The sequence below is a fragment of the Fukomys damarensis genome, unplaced genomic scaffold (genome assembly GCF_012274545.1).
Source record: "Fukomys damarensis isolate Sample0158 unplaced genomic scaffold, DMR_v1.0_HiC HiC_scaffold_27, whole genome shotgun sequence".
NCBI lineage: Eukaryota > Metazoa > Chordata > Mammalia > Rodentia > Bathyergidae > Fukomys > Fukomys damarensis.
In genome coordinates, this window is record NW_022900939.1 from 38448474 (window position 1) to 38465479 (window position 17006).

The 17006-nt window shown below is 42.7% G+C and overlaps 1 long non-coding RNA gene across 2 annotated transcripts in view; it reads right to left on the reverse strand.

Moving 5' to 3' along the window:
* Nucleotides 1-6484: 6484 nt before the first annotated feature.
* Nucleotides 6485-17006, reverse strand: part of LOC117283514 — a 22235-nt gene continuing 11713 nt past the window's right edge. Inside the window, exons 2-4 of one of the 2 annotated variants that reach the window (XR_004514526.1) lie at nucleotides 7559-7750; nucleotides 7408-7473; nucleotides 6485-6876 (exon numbers count right to left, since the gene is read on the reverse strand). This is a non-coding gene — a long non-coding RNA (uncharacterized LOC117283514). The remainder of the gene's footprint in view (nucleotides 6877-7407; nucleotides 7474-7558; nucleotides 7751-17006) is intronic. The other variant, XR_004514525.1, reaches the window with a different exon arrangement.

A 17006-nucleotide genomic window follows, 5' to 3' on the forward strand; every position in this document is an offset into this window, starting at 1 on the left:
CTTCCCCATTTGGGAACAATGGCGACTTTAGTCCATATACTGTAACAATATACCTCAGGCGGGGTGGCTTACAAACAACAGGAATTATATATTGTAGTTCCAGAGACTGGGAAGTCCAAGATCACAAGACACCAGCAGGTTTGCTTTCTGGGTAGGACCTGTGTCATGGTTTTCAGATGGTGTCTTCTTGCTGTGTCCTCACACAGAGAAGAGTAAGGCACCTCTCTGGGGTCTCTTTTACAAAGGCTCTAATCCTATTCATGAGGGCTACATCCTCATAACCTAGTCACCCCTCAAATGTCCCCACGTTCTGTATAGATCACCTTGGAACATTTGGGGGTGACAGACATTCGGAGGACTCTCCCCTCTCAAGCCACTTTATTTCTGATCCTTTCTTCTAGGAGAGTAAGGAATGCCTGTGGTTCTCCAGTTGTTGGGGACACATTTCTGGGAAGTCAGCAGTCCCTTTCAATGCACACATGCCTTATTTTTTGCCAGTGGCCAGCAGTTGGCTGTACCACGATGTGTCCAAACCCACATCACTAGTTCATGGTTACTGTCTTTGCTCTTAGACTCTGGCTGTATTTTGTCCTTAGGAGCTCCATATGATGTATGCATTAGAACTATTTCTGCCCTACCCTGTATACTCTATGTCTTGCTGTTCAACACACTCTTACCAGAATGTCATGAGATATTTCTTTAACTTTGTGCTTACACAGCTCTTCCTGTACTATTGCCTCAATGAATAGCAATTTCTTATCCCACCTCTTTACATAAACACATTGAGCGTCCCTGTGGTTGAATGAACCACTCTTCCAGTCTAGCTTGCAAAGACTTTCCAAACCCCCACCCCTTGCCTCTCTCTCTGCAACTCCAGCTTTCCCTCGTTGTACTCACCCACTGCTGCCTGGCTTATCTAGTGGGTACCTGTCTCCCTCACCACGGGGAGCCCCAGCTTGTGGGACTCCTCACCTGAGATGCCTTCTCCTCACCTGCCTGCTCCCACCAGTCTTCAAGTTCCAATCCAAATCGTCACTTTCTTGTTTGTGAGGCCCCTTCCTGCCTACTTCTGCTGAGTTTCTAGTTCCTTCTTTTCCTGAATGATTCTATAACTCGCTTCCAGGATGTCTCATTTGCCACTTGGTCATCAGTGACAAGCCAATGTATTTATTTTCTGAGGAGGACTGTGTATGGTGAGGAATAGTTTTGACTTTCCATCCTTCCCTCCCACTGGCTTTAACACAGAGCCTGCCTGTGGAAGGTGCTAAGTAGGTACTGAGTAAATGGCTGGCAGCCTCTGGAAGTGGACTGTTCTGTACCAAGATGGACACTTGCCTGCTGATGAACAGACAGCATTTCCTGTCCCCCAGGAAGGAGGGGTGGGGCCGTGCGTGACTGTCAGTTGAGGATCCAGTTGAATGCTTGGCTGTGTCAAATTCGTCTACATGGGGAGCACCTGGTCCTGGCTTCGTTTCATTGATCTTCCTGGTAGCTGCTGTGGGACACTGTCCTCTAACTCCTGTGTCAGAGAGTTTTCGTTATCTTATCTCTGATAGGTATTTGACCCTTTAATCATGTTAACCAGCAGTAAGAATTATATCACATTTGTGTACCCTATCTTTGCACTTGAACTTCAAAATAATCCTGTGAAATGTGTAGGGCATATGACAGTGAACTGATTATCAGGAAAAAGTTAGAGGATTAATTATCTTAGTTCGCACACTTTTCTTTTTATTTGTACAATATCATGGCATCATTAATTTTTTAAAAAATTTAACAGTTAGCATCTGATGTAGAAGTGTTTTCCTGGTAAGCAGCTCTCTCCTTCTCGCATCATCTCTCAATTCTACAATTCTAAGTGTTTTCACTTCCCATGACACAGCAGTGCCTCAGGGGAGCCCATTCCTATCTGCAGTGTTTTGTAATATCCTTCTTTCACTAGTGATGATATAGCACAGATGTTGACAGATTTTCCCATGAAGGACCAGACTGTAAATGTTCTGAGAAGTTCAGGCCACGTGGCCTCTCATAACCATTCCATGTATACAATACACAAACAGACAAGGTGGCTGTGTGCCAAAGAAACTTTAAGAACACTGAAATTTGAATTACACATAGATTTCATGTGCTATGAAATATTCCTTTGACTTCTCTTACAGTCATTTGAAGGCATAAGAACCATGCTTATCTCACTGGCCTTACAAGTGCAGGGCAGGTGGCCAGCCCTGTTTGGCCTGTGACTATCAAGTGCCACCCTGTAATATAGGATCCAGCTTAGCCATCAGCCAGGATACTTTAATTAGAAGCAAACTGTCCTGAACCCAGCTTCATGGTCTATGGAATTTCACGACAGTCCCTAAGTTTCCTGCCTGTTTTTGGTGGACATTTGCTCTTCTAGCCACCTTGGCCTCTGAACTCCTTTCTGATGCAAGACCATTTTTCTACACCTCACTGAGCCTACTGGGAAATACAGCCCTCCACTGAGTGACTCAAGAAAGCATCCACCCATACAAGTCCTCTTGAACAAGTGACTTCACTGAGAATTCCAGGGGAGTAATTCATCACAGAAATCCAAGAAGTGGCTAGTGGAAATGTGACATGATATGTCACAGCTATTTTTATATATTTTTCCAAATGAAGAGTGCATCAGTCAGTACTCCCTACAGAAACTGATTTAATATAAGATCTATAAGTTTAAATGGATTTACAAGATTGGCTTCCCTGGCCACCCGCGGAGTCAGGTGTGGAAGGGTGCAATGGTCTGTCTGTGCAATGGGGATCCAAAGGACCCAGAAGAAGGCCTGGAGCTCACAGTAGTGTCCCATATGAGTTCATATCAGGAGGCTGAAGGGTCTGCGCCAGAGGTGAAGGGAATCTGATGGAAGCCGGAGAGTCTGCAATGAAAACCAGGAGATGACATCCAAGGTAAAGGCTAAGACTGGAGCTCCTCCAAAGAAACAGAAGTGAGCCTGCCTTCTGTGTTTACCTTTATACCATTCAGGGGCCAACCCACCCTAGGGTGGATCTTCTGTCTTTGATAAATCCCCTCAGCCACACTCAGAACTATGCTGATCCAAGTTATTTGGGTGTTTCTTGCTGAAATCAGTTAACTATCACGAAGGGTAAGCCTTATGGTGGTGGTGGTCATTCAGGGTCTCACTATGTAGTTCAGGCTGGCCTTGAACTCAGTTTACAACCCAAGTTGGCCTTATCTGTGCCATTCAGTATACCACCATCTAGGCCAGATAAGCCTTGAGCACTACAAAGGTGGCCAGTGAGACTGAGGAACTGAACTTCAAACTATATTTAATTTTAATAATTTACCTTTAAATCACCATATTTGGCTAATGCCATCATATTGGGAACAGAAATTTTCTACATGCAGACTGGTTGGAAGCCCTACCAGGCATTACTAATACTTGACTCCCACAACCTAAGATGAGATTGGCACCAGGCCTGCAGGGCCACTGTGCAGGACTTATTTAAAAGAATGCAGTTTATCACATGATAACTTCCAAAGCTCTCATTTTTTACTCCTGTAGCTGCAGACGGCCCCGGACTTGTGTGATTTTCTCTTAATTTCACTTCAGTTTATCCAAATGCAAAGGTTCTTTTCCCACAGAGCACATCTTTAGCCATGTTATTGAAAGGCTGTGTCTGTTACATACACAGACACAACAGCTGGCCTTCACTTTTTTTCTTTTCTTTTTTTTTTTTTTTTTTTTTTTTTGGTACCAGGGATTGAACTTGGGTCCTTGTGCTTGCAAGGCAGGCCACCAAACCGCTGAGCTGAATCCCCAGCCCAAGACTTTGATTTTTAGCTACATGAAATAAGACTTTGTACAGTAATGGATGGTGTGGTGTACAAACACTGGCTGGTGATCAGAAGTAGGGATTCAAAACTGTCCAACTCTCTACTCCATCACTTTGACAGTGTGTATTAGCCAACTCTCTGCTATGATCATAAAGTATCTGTGGTTATTAACTTATAAAAAGAAAAGCTTTACTTTAGTTCACACTTTTAGAGATTGCAGTTCATGATCAATTGGCCCTGTTCTTGGGCCTGTGACAAGACAGCAAATAATAGCTGGAGCACGTGGTGGGCAAATTATCCCCTTCTCATGAGCCAAGGATCAAAAGAGGAAGTGGAAGGAGCAGGGTCCTAGATCCCCTGCAAGATCACACCCCCAATAGCCTAAAGACCTCCCGCTAAGCCTCTCCTTTTAAAGGTTCTACCACTTCTAGCTTTGGGTTCCACCTTTGGGATCAAGCCTCTGACACATGGGCCTTTGGAGGATATTTAAGATCCAAACCTCAGCACACCCAGTTTTCATTGACATCTGTGAACTATGGGTTGTGAACTAGGTGGTCTCAGAAGGATTTATCATTATTGTCATTCTTCAATATTTTACTACAAGAATGATTTTGGTAATAGCCCTGTTGTTCCCCTCAGCAAAAGAGCTATGATAGGGCTGGGGATTTAGCTCAGTGGTTCTGGCACCTGCCTCGCAAGCACAAGGACCCGAGTTCGATCCCCAGTACCAAAAAACAAAAAACAAAAAAAAAAAGAGCTATGATAATGTCTTTCCCTGGGCCTTCAGAAATTTCATAACTGGTGGTCGTGAAATCTCTCTGTGATCCGAGTCCATCATCAGGGATAATTTAACCTTTGTATGCAGTAGGTACCAGGGTTCACCATATTTTTAAGAGTCCCTGGAAATGTTTTAATTTTAATTTATTTTAAAGTCACAAATAATGAACATCGTAGTAAAGACCATAATGATAAATGCGGCATGAATTACAATTGTCATTATACAAACTACCATAAAATATAATTTTTGTTATTTTTTAATGGAGGAAATGACCATTAAGTCATAATGTGGCCCTATCCACCGTAGGTCCTGATAGAAAGGAATTTATAGAACTTCAGGTTAGATGCATCCTAGGAGAGACTCTAAGGTTCTCCGCATGCTTGGTCCAGTAGCTGGTACTCAGTGATTACACTTAGAAATAAAGCTACATTTTGAAAGTTAAACTAATAAGCATAATGAATGAGAGTGGTAATTTGTAAAAATAATCTTAAAATCACGAATCGACTCAGAAAGAGCAAAGTTGGAATATCTGTGATATTAATCATAATAATTATTGAGAAGTACAATGTACCAGGGCTGGGCTACATGTGTGTGTGTACTGTCTCATTTAATTGCTACCACAACTCGTAAGTAATTTAGTATCATTATTACGAGCTTCACTAACTGAGGACATGTGAGCATTAGATTAACTTGCTGAATGCCACCCATTTGGTAAGTGGCAGAAAGAGGACTTGGACAGGGAGTTTTTTTGAGACAGATGACAAGAGCCTCACTGTCATTTTTCCAGTGCCGGCTGGAGGGGGTGGTGTGGCTTGGCCAGCAGTGGTCCATCCTCCCCTCTCACTTCCCCTTGTTCCCCCTTGCACCCAATGGATGGGATGGTTTGCTTCTGTTCCCTCCCTGACGATCAAGCTGCCAGTCTCCACTCCAACATGACTGTAGCCAGATAGGCAGTGTGCCGCCCTCCCACAGCCCTGCCACTTCACATGATGCTGTTGCCTTTTTGAAGAAGGGAGTGGCAACCTGGAGAGGCTAAGATCAGGCTCTGGGACCCTTATTTGCAAACCCAACATTCATAGCCACCTTTTGGCCCTGCCCCTCACTAGAGGCCTGCAGGCTGCCATATAAGCAGCACTCCCCAGCCACTTGCTGGGCTTTCGTCTAGCAGGGCGCTCTCCTATGTACTGACCCTCGGGTGCTACAGCACAGGCCCTTGTTAAAGACTTGCTTAGGTTTTCCTGTAAACCTACTTGTGATTTCTTTCTAGGCAGTGTAAACTCCAAAAGTCCCATAAATCTACTTGGGATTCTTATCCTGAATAGTGTGGACAGAATGAGTGCTTCCAAAGGAAGAACAATAAAAATTTGGAGCTGTTAACACCAAAGAGCTCCACAGACCAGCAGCCAAGGAAGACCAGCTGTAGAGATGAGCACCCAGCAGAGTCACCCAGAAGGTGGCTGGAAGCAGCACATGGTAGAGATGCTCTCCAGTGTCCCCATAGCCGGCGTCCAACAGTGATGGCCAGCAGCGGCAGTGAGCAACACCTAACTGTGTCAGCTGTTGGCATCTATCATTACCTTGTGTTATCTGGTGACATTAGAACTGCTCGCAGAGTTGGACTTCACTGATTCACGATTTCCATCTGAATTGAGCAGAAAGAACCCTAGGCTGATTGGCAAGAGTTTGATTTGGGAGAACACAATAATGCCCCCAACCAAAGGCCCTCACCTTTTGGCATTGCCTCCCTCGGTGGGAGACAGAGGGGTCTGTGTGGCATTGAGGGAGGAAGGGCAGAGGTGGGGTAGCTCCAGGTGGATTAAACCTAAACATGAAAGGCAAAAGTCGAGGCCTACAGAAGAAAATGTAATTTATTTCATGACCAAGTATTAGCATAAAAAACTTTTCAATAAGACACAAGTCAGTGGAATTACTCTGGCTGCAAATCAGCATGATTCTCAGGTATGTCACTGTCAATTGGTCTTTCATGAGAAACTCCTGGAAAAACAAAAAGCCAAGGATAGGCTAACAGAGTTGTAGAGACACAGTGAGGAAGATTTTGCCTCCTTCTTTCCCTTTGTGTCGGTCCAAGTTACAAGCCTGTTGGCTGGTGCCACCCACGTCCGGGTGGGTCTCTCCTCTTCAGGAAGTCAGGCGTCCACACACACCTAGAACCATGCCAGCCCCTTGGCTAGGCCTTTCTTCTTCATGTTGACACCACAATTACCTGCCACACAAACACACCAGAAGTTTCCTTTCGCCGTGCTGCTACTGGCTCTGAAGATTCCTGGAGAGAAAACCCTGGAAGTAATAAATCCTGCGCACAAGATTTTTCCATTCTAATAGCTTTCTAGTAATAACTACACACAAGCTGATTTAAGGTGATTTGTTTACAGCTGTTATTTCATGGGATCTTCAATGAGTTTTTGTGTTCATTAAGCGATTTATTATTCCTTTTGAGATCTTTATTAAGGGTTGGGCTAATGAGATCCTCTAGTGATTAATGTCTATATCAAACAAACCTCAACTGGTGTATTTACCGTGCCTTTGGGGGTGGTGGGATTGAACCCAGGGCTCTCACTGAGTTGTATCCCCAGCCGTGGGAGGCAGCAAGCAGGAAGGATCCATTAGGCAGTAAGGGAAAGCTTTGCAATGAGCTGTGGAGAAGGGAAGGGGTCTGAATACGCTGGACAGATTGAAGTCAAGATTTTTAGTTGACACAAAATAAGGGTAAAAATATTTTAATAAAAATATGAATCATTCTCATGGGCCAGATGGAGATTTGGAAAAAGGAAAAAGCAATAAAATTGCATCTTACGATGTGATATTTGCTTGATTTGGGATATTTTAGATGAGATGTCTGGATTCACCCCCAGGCCTTCTTCTGCAGCAGAAAGCCAGAGTTCACTTTTCTCTCCCTTCATCCTTCCACCCCACAGGAGTCCGAGCATCCAGAGCAGTTTACTCACCTGGCCGCGAGCCAGGAGAACAGCCTGGCCAAAACGAGATCCGCACGGCCTCACCGTGGGAGGGTCCCTTGGTTGTCCCGCCTGGAAAATTTGTGGAACAGTGCCCACCTCTGAAGGTGGTCATCATCTGGGCGGTCCACACACAGCACCCGACACTGGCTGGCTTCCTGGGAGTTAGCTGTCACTAAGGCCCTGTGGGATTTTACAGACAAGGACACTGGCTGTAAGACAGATTGCATAAGGACCCGGGATATAGAACCGGTGGATGGCTGGGCTGGACTCAGACCCACATTTGAGTTGCAAATCCACACACCCAACCCTGTGTTGCGCCGTCTGGTGCAGAAAGCATCCTTCTCACCCAGAGTCCTGCAGGCTTCGGCCTCCCAGCTCCCTTTGCTGTCTGGAAGCCTTTTTGTGCTTTGTCCCAAAGTCCTGGTATTGAAGGGGCTCTGCCTAGCAGCATGGGACCAGCCCTTTCTAATGGGTCATTAATTCTGACCTTTAACTCCAGGCTAGAGCATTAGGGGATTTTGCTTTGCTTTTTTTTTTTTCTCTCTGTCTCATTGAGTTTATTGGTACATCTTAGGTAGACAGTACAGTTACATTCATCATCGGGATCTTGTACCTGTACATGACAGGTCTTGGTGCTCATTTTTTCCCCTTGTCCCTGCCCTCCCTTCACCCCCTCCTCCCTGCTTCGCTTTTTTATCTAGGGGAATACTGGCAAAATTCAATCTCTGACTCCAGAGAGCCGGCGGGCAGGCCCTGGCTGAAGTGCCTGACGAGGAATCTGCACTCTGCAGCGCCTTCTGGCCTGGCCAGGCTTTGCCTTCTTCCCTCCTGCTCATCTCAGGCATCGTGGGATTCTTCAACAAGGTCTCAGTGTGTTTTGTCATCTATGACATTCTGTTCCCTTAATCTGAAGCCTTAGGAATATTCTTCTTGACACCAAAATAATTTATCTCAGCAGCTGGGCCTTTCACATCAATGAAAAAATCCAAAATGTGATCATCATTCTTGATTTTTCATAATTTTAAGTTGCTTGAAACCATTCAATGGAAACCAGGGATTCAGTTCTGAGCAAAAAGAAGTGAGATTAAGGGAGACTTCTTCAAAAACCCTCCAACTCCAACTCCTAGGAAGGAAGTACTGACACAGACACAAGGTTCCTTATCCACAATGCTGGTGCCATAAGTGATTTAGATTCCTTATTTTTAAAAATATTGGCATGTACATAATGAGATATTTTGAGGCTAGGACCTGAATCTAAACACAAAATTCATATACACTGTAGAAGATAATTTTGTGTGATGGAACCCAGGACCTCCTGTGTCCTACCCAGGCACTGAGCTACATCTCCAGCCCTGAAGGTAATTTTATGCAGTATTTTAAATAATTTTGTGCATGAAGCAGTTCATCATTGTGCACCGGCACTTTTACTGAGACCCGTTACACGACTGCAGGTGTGGAATTTTCTATTTGCAGCATTCTGTCAGTTCTTAAAAACTTGGAGTTCTGGAGCATTTGGGATTTTAGATTTTGGGATCAAGACCAGCTGTATTGTGGTAAACAATGTGATATATTTGTTTTTAATGTGAGGACGTTGGGGATCATTGTCCATAACTGTTGGCATCGCCGAGGCTAGTTTTACTCACACCCCCCAGGTTACAGCCTCGGCAGGGCAGTAGCTGTAAACAGAAGGCAGCAGGTCTCTCCTGAAGCAGGATTCTCTTGGATTTTCCCAACACCCAGGACAGGCTGGGTCTTCCGGTGGGGCTCCCAGGACTGCTGCTGTTCAAACAAAGCTACCTCAGTGCCTTTTTCAGAGGTGTTCTATCCTTCTGGGGGAAGAAAAGGCATTCTGAGCCCCTGGTTCTCGCACTGTGTCTGGCAATGGTAGGCATTACATAAATATTTGTGGGCTAAATAAAACCCCTCCGTGGGCACACAAAGGAAAAAATACTCTTCCAATTTATTATTAAAGATAGCACATTTGTGCCCAAATGCAAATGAATTTTTAAAACCAGTCATTTTTGCCGATAAATGGGAAACTTTAGTTTGACTTTCGCCAAGTTAAGTTTTTTACCAGATGATTCTATAAAGACTGGACACTGACTTATTGGAAATAATACAGAAAAAATATACAAAAACACCATTATGATTTCTTTTTTCCCAATGCCCTACCTCATGTTCTAGCCTTGTGGTGTGGCTTTGTTCTCTTAAATCCATCATTGTGCTCACGCCTTAGTGCCTTTGCATAAGCTGGTCCCTTGGTCACTAGTGTCCTTTGCACACTCTACCCACCCCAATTCCATCAAGTACCAAACTCACAAAGCACTCTGTTAATCAGAATTAATCTTTCCACAGACTGTGTTTGTCTACTTCCTAATTATAAGCTCCACAAGTAGGGGGACTGTGGGCAAACTCTTTGTGCCCCCCAACGTCCCTGACTAATAGTTGTCTTACAGCGAATGCTCCTGCATTTTTCCCCACAGGCTCCACTTGTAGCAGAGGATATAGACTTTCAGACTTCTCCAACATGGAAATTCTTTGAAACTTGCTTTACCTTAAAATTCACACGAACTTTACATTCAACTCCATATCAAACAATATTGGTGATTCCGGCTTAAAAATATTTATCCGGACTCCTAAGTAAAATTTAGACTCCAGAAACTGTCACTGCTTAACCAGGGAGACCTCCAGGCACCTGGCCCTCAGGACACACATTCCTCGGGAACAGTGGGACCTGGGAGTTTTAAAATGTTTGTTGAATTGAATTTAACAAATTTAATGAAATAGAAAGGGAAGCCTTTGTTCTAAATGCCAAATAACTGAAAAAATATAGTCAAGATAAAGAGAAGCAGCTTATCTCTAAGAAGCCTGGAATGGCATTTCAGAGACTTGTTTAAAATAGCATAAGCCCCACAAACTCATTTCACTCCTGTGTGCCAAGGCCTCCCCTCTTGTTCCTCCCATTTTCCTGATCAGCTTGGGAACCTAAAAGAGCCAGCTGCTCTCAGAACCTAGGGGAAGGGAGACTGCTGCCTGGTTTCCACTGTTTGGCTATTTTAACCTTGGAGCTCTGGATGCATGATTCTTTTCATGATTACATTAGGAAAAAAGCTATATAAGCTTTGAGCTGACATCTAGAATTAATAGCTGAAGAGGAAATAAAATTCAATTTTAATGGACATGCCTAATAGAGGTGTATAAAATGGTCTAGGTCTGAGGATTTAGCTCAGTGGCACAGTGCCTTCTCGTAAGTGCAAGGTCCTGAGTTTGATCCCTGGTACCATAATAATAATAATAATAATAATAATAATAATAATAATAAAAGTCTAGAAAATAACACATTAATAAAAGGCATCAAGTAAATAGCTGAATTTGAATATGTGAAAAAAAAAACACCCCTAATTGTTGCCTTCTGCTAAAATAGATATTAAAGCTAAAGGGCTTGAAATCATTCCCTAAACTGCATACCTATGGCCCAAAAGACTCTAAACACTTCCCAAAAGATATAATTCTAGGGTAACGTAATAGCAATGGAATCCAGCATGACAAAGAGCTCTCTGGACTGGGGTGGGGGCAATGCATTCAAGAAAGAACAGAGGACGCTCGGCATGTGACCATCTTCCAAGTACAGTCCAGTCCCCGGTGCCCCAGCAAGATGCGACTTGTGTCCTTCACGCCCTTTACACAGCCTAGCAAGAGCCACGGCAATCTGTTGAACGGAGAGGGGGAAATTAGACCACGCTAAAAACTGCAGAATAGGATTTTCTATCTCTGTAGCTCCTACATTCTTGTATAATGGAGTCCGGTATATTAAAGGCAAGTTTTAAAACAGTACTTTTATAATTTTCTCTGCTTGAATATTTGCTTGTTTTGTTTCTCTTTCCTTGTCTGCTCATAAAACCCACAAAGAGACAGGATTTTCACTATTCTGGCTTTGACGTGTAGGGGAACGCCCGGCACTGGCCCTTTCTTATTGCTTCACAAACTGCACCCCTGCATGGGGCTCTCGTAAACGGCCATTGTGTCGTTTCCAGCTTGGCTGTCTTTCTAGTCCTGTCTTGATTCTGAGTATTCTCTGTTGCACTTGGCTGCAAACTGTGTAGACGCAGTAAAATCACTGAAGCGGGAGGAGCTGCCCGCCAGTTGTTCCCGCCCGGCAGACCGTATCCAAAGGAAGCTGGAGGAAGCCAAGCTATTTCAGGCTCATTGCAGAGGTGCACGCAGGCTTAACCCACCTCACTACAGACGGAGCTCGCAGTGGATCCCTTTTGTCTTAGCATGGGAATGAACACACACAGGAAGCTTATTTAGCCCCCACCTCCCTCACCGACTTCCATGATGAACGCTGATCTTATTTTCCCGGATCCAAAATGACGAAATCACTGGCCAGCTATCTTTGCCCATTCTGACTCCCCAACAAATCTTCAACATTTTATGTTGCATTCTACTTAAGGATTAGGTCTGCGAGAGCTTTTCGATTATTATTAGACCCCACGTGTGGAGGTATTGCATTATTATGAGCCACTAACTCATTCATAGGTTCATTTATTCATTATCCATTTGATATGTATTAATGTCACATTTGGTATTTTTCTGAGAACTTGAAGGGGAAAGGTTAGGTATTAACATATAAGACTGTTTTTAAATTGTCAAACTTCATAAAATACTGTATCTGAAAATGCTTCTTTGTTTCAATTGATTTATTCATTCACAAAATGCTAGACACTTACTGTGTGTAGGGAAGCCTTGTGCTAGGAATTGGGGTTTCACAAAGAATTAGCCCCGACTCTCTAGGAGCTCACAGTTTAGTAAAGAAATAATAGATGAGGCAACCCCCTCCCTGGCAGCCTCACAGCAGATCTGGAAGCAATAAAGGAGCAGAAACCAGAGAAAAGAGAAACACTCACTCAGAAATGGCTTAGGGTGTTGAGGGAGGTTGAAAAATTGCAGTTCTTGGGCTGGAGATAGTGAGAAAAGTGACCAGGAAAATGTGAAGAGGACTATAGATGTGGAAGGCTATCTGTGCATGGTCTTGTGCCTAGACTTCATCCTTTCCGGGTGGGAAACCCCAGCTTTATTTCTGCTAAACAATTTCAAGTCAAATCAAAACTTTCCCCTGTACTATAGCACGCCTATGGTGGTAACCAGCGCAACTCATTCTGTGGTGAGAGGTCAGGGCTGGTACAGGAGACCTCACTGACTCCCGGGGGTCTTCCTGGGAGCACCTAGCCAGCTCTCTGAGATGTAGTGAGGACTACCTTGTGTCAGTGGACAGGCGTCCGACTGCCATTCCACAGCTCTGTGACCTCCTGTAGGTAATAGAGCTCTCTGAGCCCTGGGCTCCTTGTCTATCAAACAGGAATAAGGATAGCTCACACCGGAAGTAGCTCTCAGGATTGTGGTGAGAACTGGACAGAGTAATGTAAACGACTTGGTTTTAAGACAGTGGAGCATAAAACATGGGCAAGGCATTGTCATCCTCCTCTGTATTATTTATGAAGCTGAAATAAAGTCAATTATGAAGCTGAATTACTTGGGAATTAATCATCAGAAAATATCTTCTTCCCTAGAGTGCTAGATGTGGAATAGCTAATTTACAAACTCGCAGTAAACATTTATTTAAAAATCAATTTTTTGGCAATTGAGACATCTTGGTCTTTTGGTAATTGAGACTTTTTGGTAAACAAGACACCTCGGTGCTTTGGCTGAAAATAAAGGGCTTGTGGGCTCTGGTTTGAATAGTGCCTGCAGAATTGTGCAGTGCGCCATCTGTGCGAGCATACACAGTGACTTTGCCAACACAGGAGCTTGTAAGACTAAGTAGGGAATAATGGAAAAGCAGAAATTTTGAAAATTTTTAAACTCACAATTTTTCAGAATTGAAGGACACAATTCACTGGCCAGAAGGCGTACCCAGAGTACTGAGAATTATAAAGGTGAATGCACCATCCCAGCTCCGTCACCAAGCACATGCGGACCCTGATGAAGACACTCAACTCTCACTGCTCTGGTTTCCCTACCTTCACATGGAAATACTAACAATACCTCCCTATAGGACTGTACGGCATTCCAAGTCCACGTATGTGCTCAGCAGACTAATACAGAGGAGGAGTTCAGAGCAATGGCAGCTATTCCAACCAAGCAATGGCAGTTGGACTGACTGGTTCACAGGTGTTACTGGAAACAGTGAACAACAGAGAGCAATACACAAGATCCCTAAAGTGCTACAGGAACAATAACTCGGTCTGAAATTTAATTAAGTCAGTCCAGATAAACTATCATTTGAGATTGAGATAAGAGATATTTTTAGACCCAAACCAAAAAATATGTTCCCCATGAACCCTCACCAATGAGTAAAGCATGTCCTATGCAAAAAGAAATTAATTCATAAGGCCATTGCAAGAAATAAAATTCATCATAAACAAGCTAAAAATAAATACCAATTACCTATTGATAATGTAGCTTCCATGATTTATTTTAATGCTGGAAAAAATACTTTAAATTAAAATTAGATAAAAATAACAGGAGGGAGGAAATTATCCAGTATTAGCTAAAGCATGTCTGTGCCCTATGGAGAAAAAAAGATTAAAATATTTTGAACATTATTAGAAAAATGGGTAGTTAAATATCTGTATCTTCAAATTAAAGTATAAACTTTTCATTGTATAAAATACAATATGTGGCCTCCAAATTGGCAGGGCAAAAACTTGGAGGAGGGAAATTGAGAAAACGGTAAACAGAAAATACAAATATGATAATATCTTTGTTTGCAATAGCATGTCAGTACACAATATAACACTCACCAAGCGAAAAAGAGATAAATAAGTATTTGTATAGTTGCTCAGTGGTGAAGGATAGATTATGTCATGGGTAAAGCACTGAGGTAACCATTCCTGGGCTAAAGCTGAAGGAAAATCATGTTAAAAGTATGCTTCTAGTAGAAAAAATATATCTAACTGCCTAAAGTATGAAAATATGGCAAGAAAGATGGCAAATAGAACCAAGATTAGTCAGAAGCCAAGATTTTCGTCTTATATTTTCATATATTAGCAAAATTCATATATTAGCTCCCTCCCACTCTGTGAGGATGCAGAGAAAAACCTATAGTCTGCAGCCTGAAAGAGGACACTCGCCTAAACCCCGCCACGACAGCACCCTGATCTCAAACACATAGTCTCCAGAATTGTGAGAAGCAAATCTGATTTTTAAGCCATGGTAGTTCACTGTAGGAATCTCTTATTACTTATAGCAAATGAAGACATCTTTCCCCCTGCTTTTTTTCCTGGACAACTTAACAACTTGGTGAGGCCCTGTATCAAAATTAAAAAATAAAAAAGAACTTGGGATGTACCTCAGTGTGAAGGCCCTGATTCAATCCCCAGTATTAAAAAAAAAAAAAAAAAGATATTATTTGGCAATGATGTGAAGACAATTAAACAGAGAAGAATAGTATTTCCAGCTGGAAAAAAATGGGACAGTAATATGCAGTCATATGGGCCTTGATGTTTTAGATTTTATGCAAAAATTAGCCCAAAATAGATTATAAACCCAAATGTAAAAATATGAAACTCAAAAACTTTCAGAAGAAAATGTAAGAGGAAATCAGTAGGAACTCAAGGAAAGAGGTAGATCTTAGGTATGATTCCAAAAGGATCACAGTTATAGAAAACACTTACCAATAGAAATTTATCAAAAATTTAAAAGATTTTCTCTGCAAGGGATGGAAATTCTTTTCAATCTCTTTGCAATGGACCACATGCTTATGTTCCTTCCAAATTCATAGGCAGAAATCCTAACCCCTATGGTGACAGCACAGAGATGATGAAAAGGTGAACCACAGGCTGGAGAAAATGTTTAAAATTAACATGAGAAATCTGGAATATATGAAGAGATCCTAGCACTCTACAGCAGAAAGACAATAACTGAGTAATAATGGGCAAATGATTAGAAGAAATACTTCACCGAAGAAGATAGATGAATAGGCACCTGAAGCCATAATAAATATTGCTGTTCATTAGAGAAATTCAAATATAAACATGAGATATTGTTGTACTCCTTTTGGAATGGCAAAAAATAACATTTATTGCTAGTAGAGGTAGGGAGGACGTGGAATTGCTATATATGCTGGGGCCTACACACAGCGGTACAGCTGCTCTGGAAAACGGGTCACCAGGTTCCTATTAAACTCAGCATGCGGCAATCATGCATTTCAGTGATCCCATTCCTGAGAATTTCACCCCCCAAAATGAAACTTAAGGTCATAAAACCTGTACAAGATGTGGATAGCAGTTTGCCTTAGTTTTATCTGTGCTACTGTAACAAAAATACTTGAGCCTAGGTAATTTATAAAGAACAAAAGCTCATTTCTGCAGCGCTACAAGCTAAAAAGTCCAAGATCAAGGCTTCTGTAGGTTTTGTGTTTGGTGAGGGCCGTCTCCTTCCAAGATGGTGCCTTGTTGTACACCCTTTATGAAATAAACACCTTCTGAAAGTCCCATCTTTTAATACTAATACATTGTTGATTTTCAATATGAATTTTGGGTGACACATTCACAATTTTATTCATAGTTGCCAAAAACTGGAAATAACTCAAAGCCTTTCACCAGTAGAACAGATAAATATACTGTATTTCATCCATACTGTGGAATATTACTCAGCAACCAAAAGGAACAAACTATTAAAACAGGCAATAAGATGGATGAACTTCAACTACCTTGTGCTCATTTAGGGGTCAGCAGACATGACACACAGGCCACACCTGCGGTACCTCTTTATCTGTGTATTGTCTGAGGCTGCTTGCTTGCCACATTGGCAAGGTGGAGCAGTTGAAACAGGAACCCTATGACATACAAAGCTGAAAGTATTCACTACCTGACCCTTCCCAACGGATTCACCAGTCCCTGTGCTAATTGAAGTGAATTAACATACTCGGCATTTCCGTCTAAATGGCACTGTGGACAAAGCGAAACTATTGGGCTGCGGATCGATCCACTTGCTCCCAGGGGTTTGCACAAGAGCATCTGAGAGGCTTAACCTGTTCTATGTCTCAAGTAAGGTGCTTCTCATGCATCTCTGTGGACTAAGCTAACTGATCAGATGTAACTGCACAGCCCCGTCCCACAAAATCTTTCTGCGTGTAAACAGAAAACTAAATTTAAAAAACAAGTGCTGTGAAAACAGTCTATGTCTTAGTCTGGACATTTTTGGCTGCCAATTATGGAAACTGAAATGAATTGGAATAAAAAAGATCATTCTTTTGCCTGGGTAATTGGAAGCAATGCTGTGATAGGAGACAAATCTAAAGTAAGGATTTTGACACCAGGCCTGGGAGAGGAGATCTGGCGCTCCCTGGGGACCGATTGTCTCTCACTTGCCCTCAAGTCTTAGGGACTTGGTCTCTCTCCTGCTGGTCTCTGGACGGGGGGGGGGGGGGGCG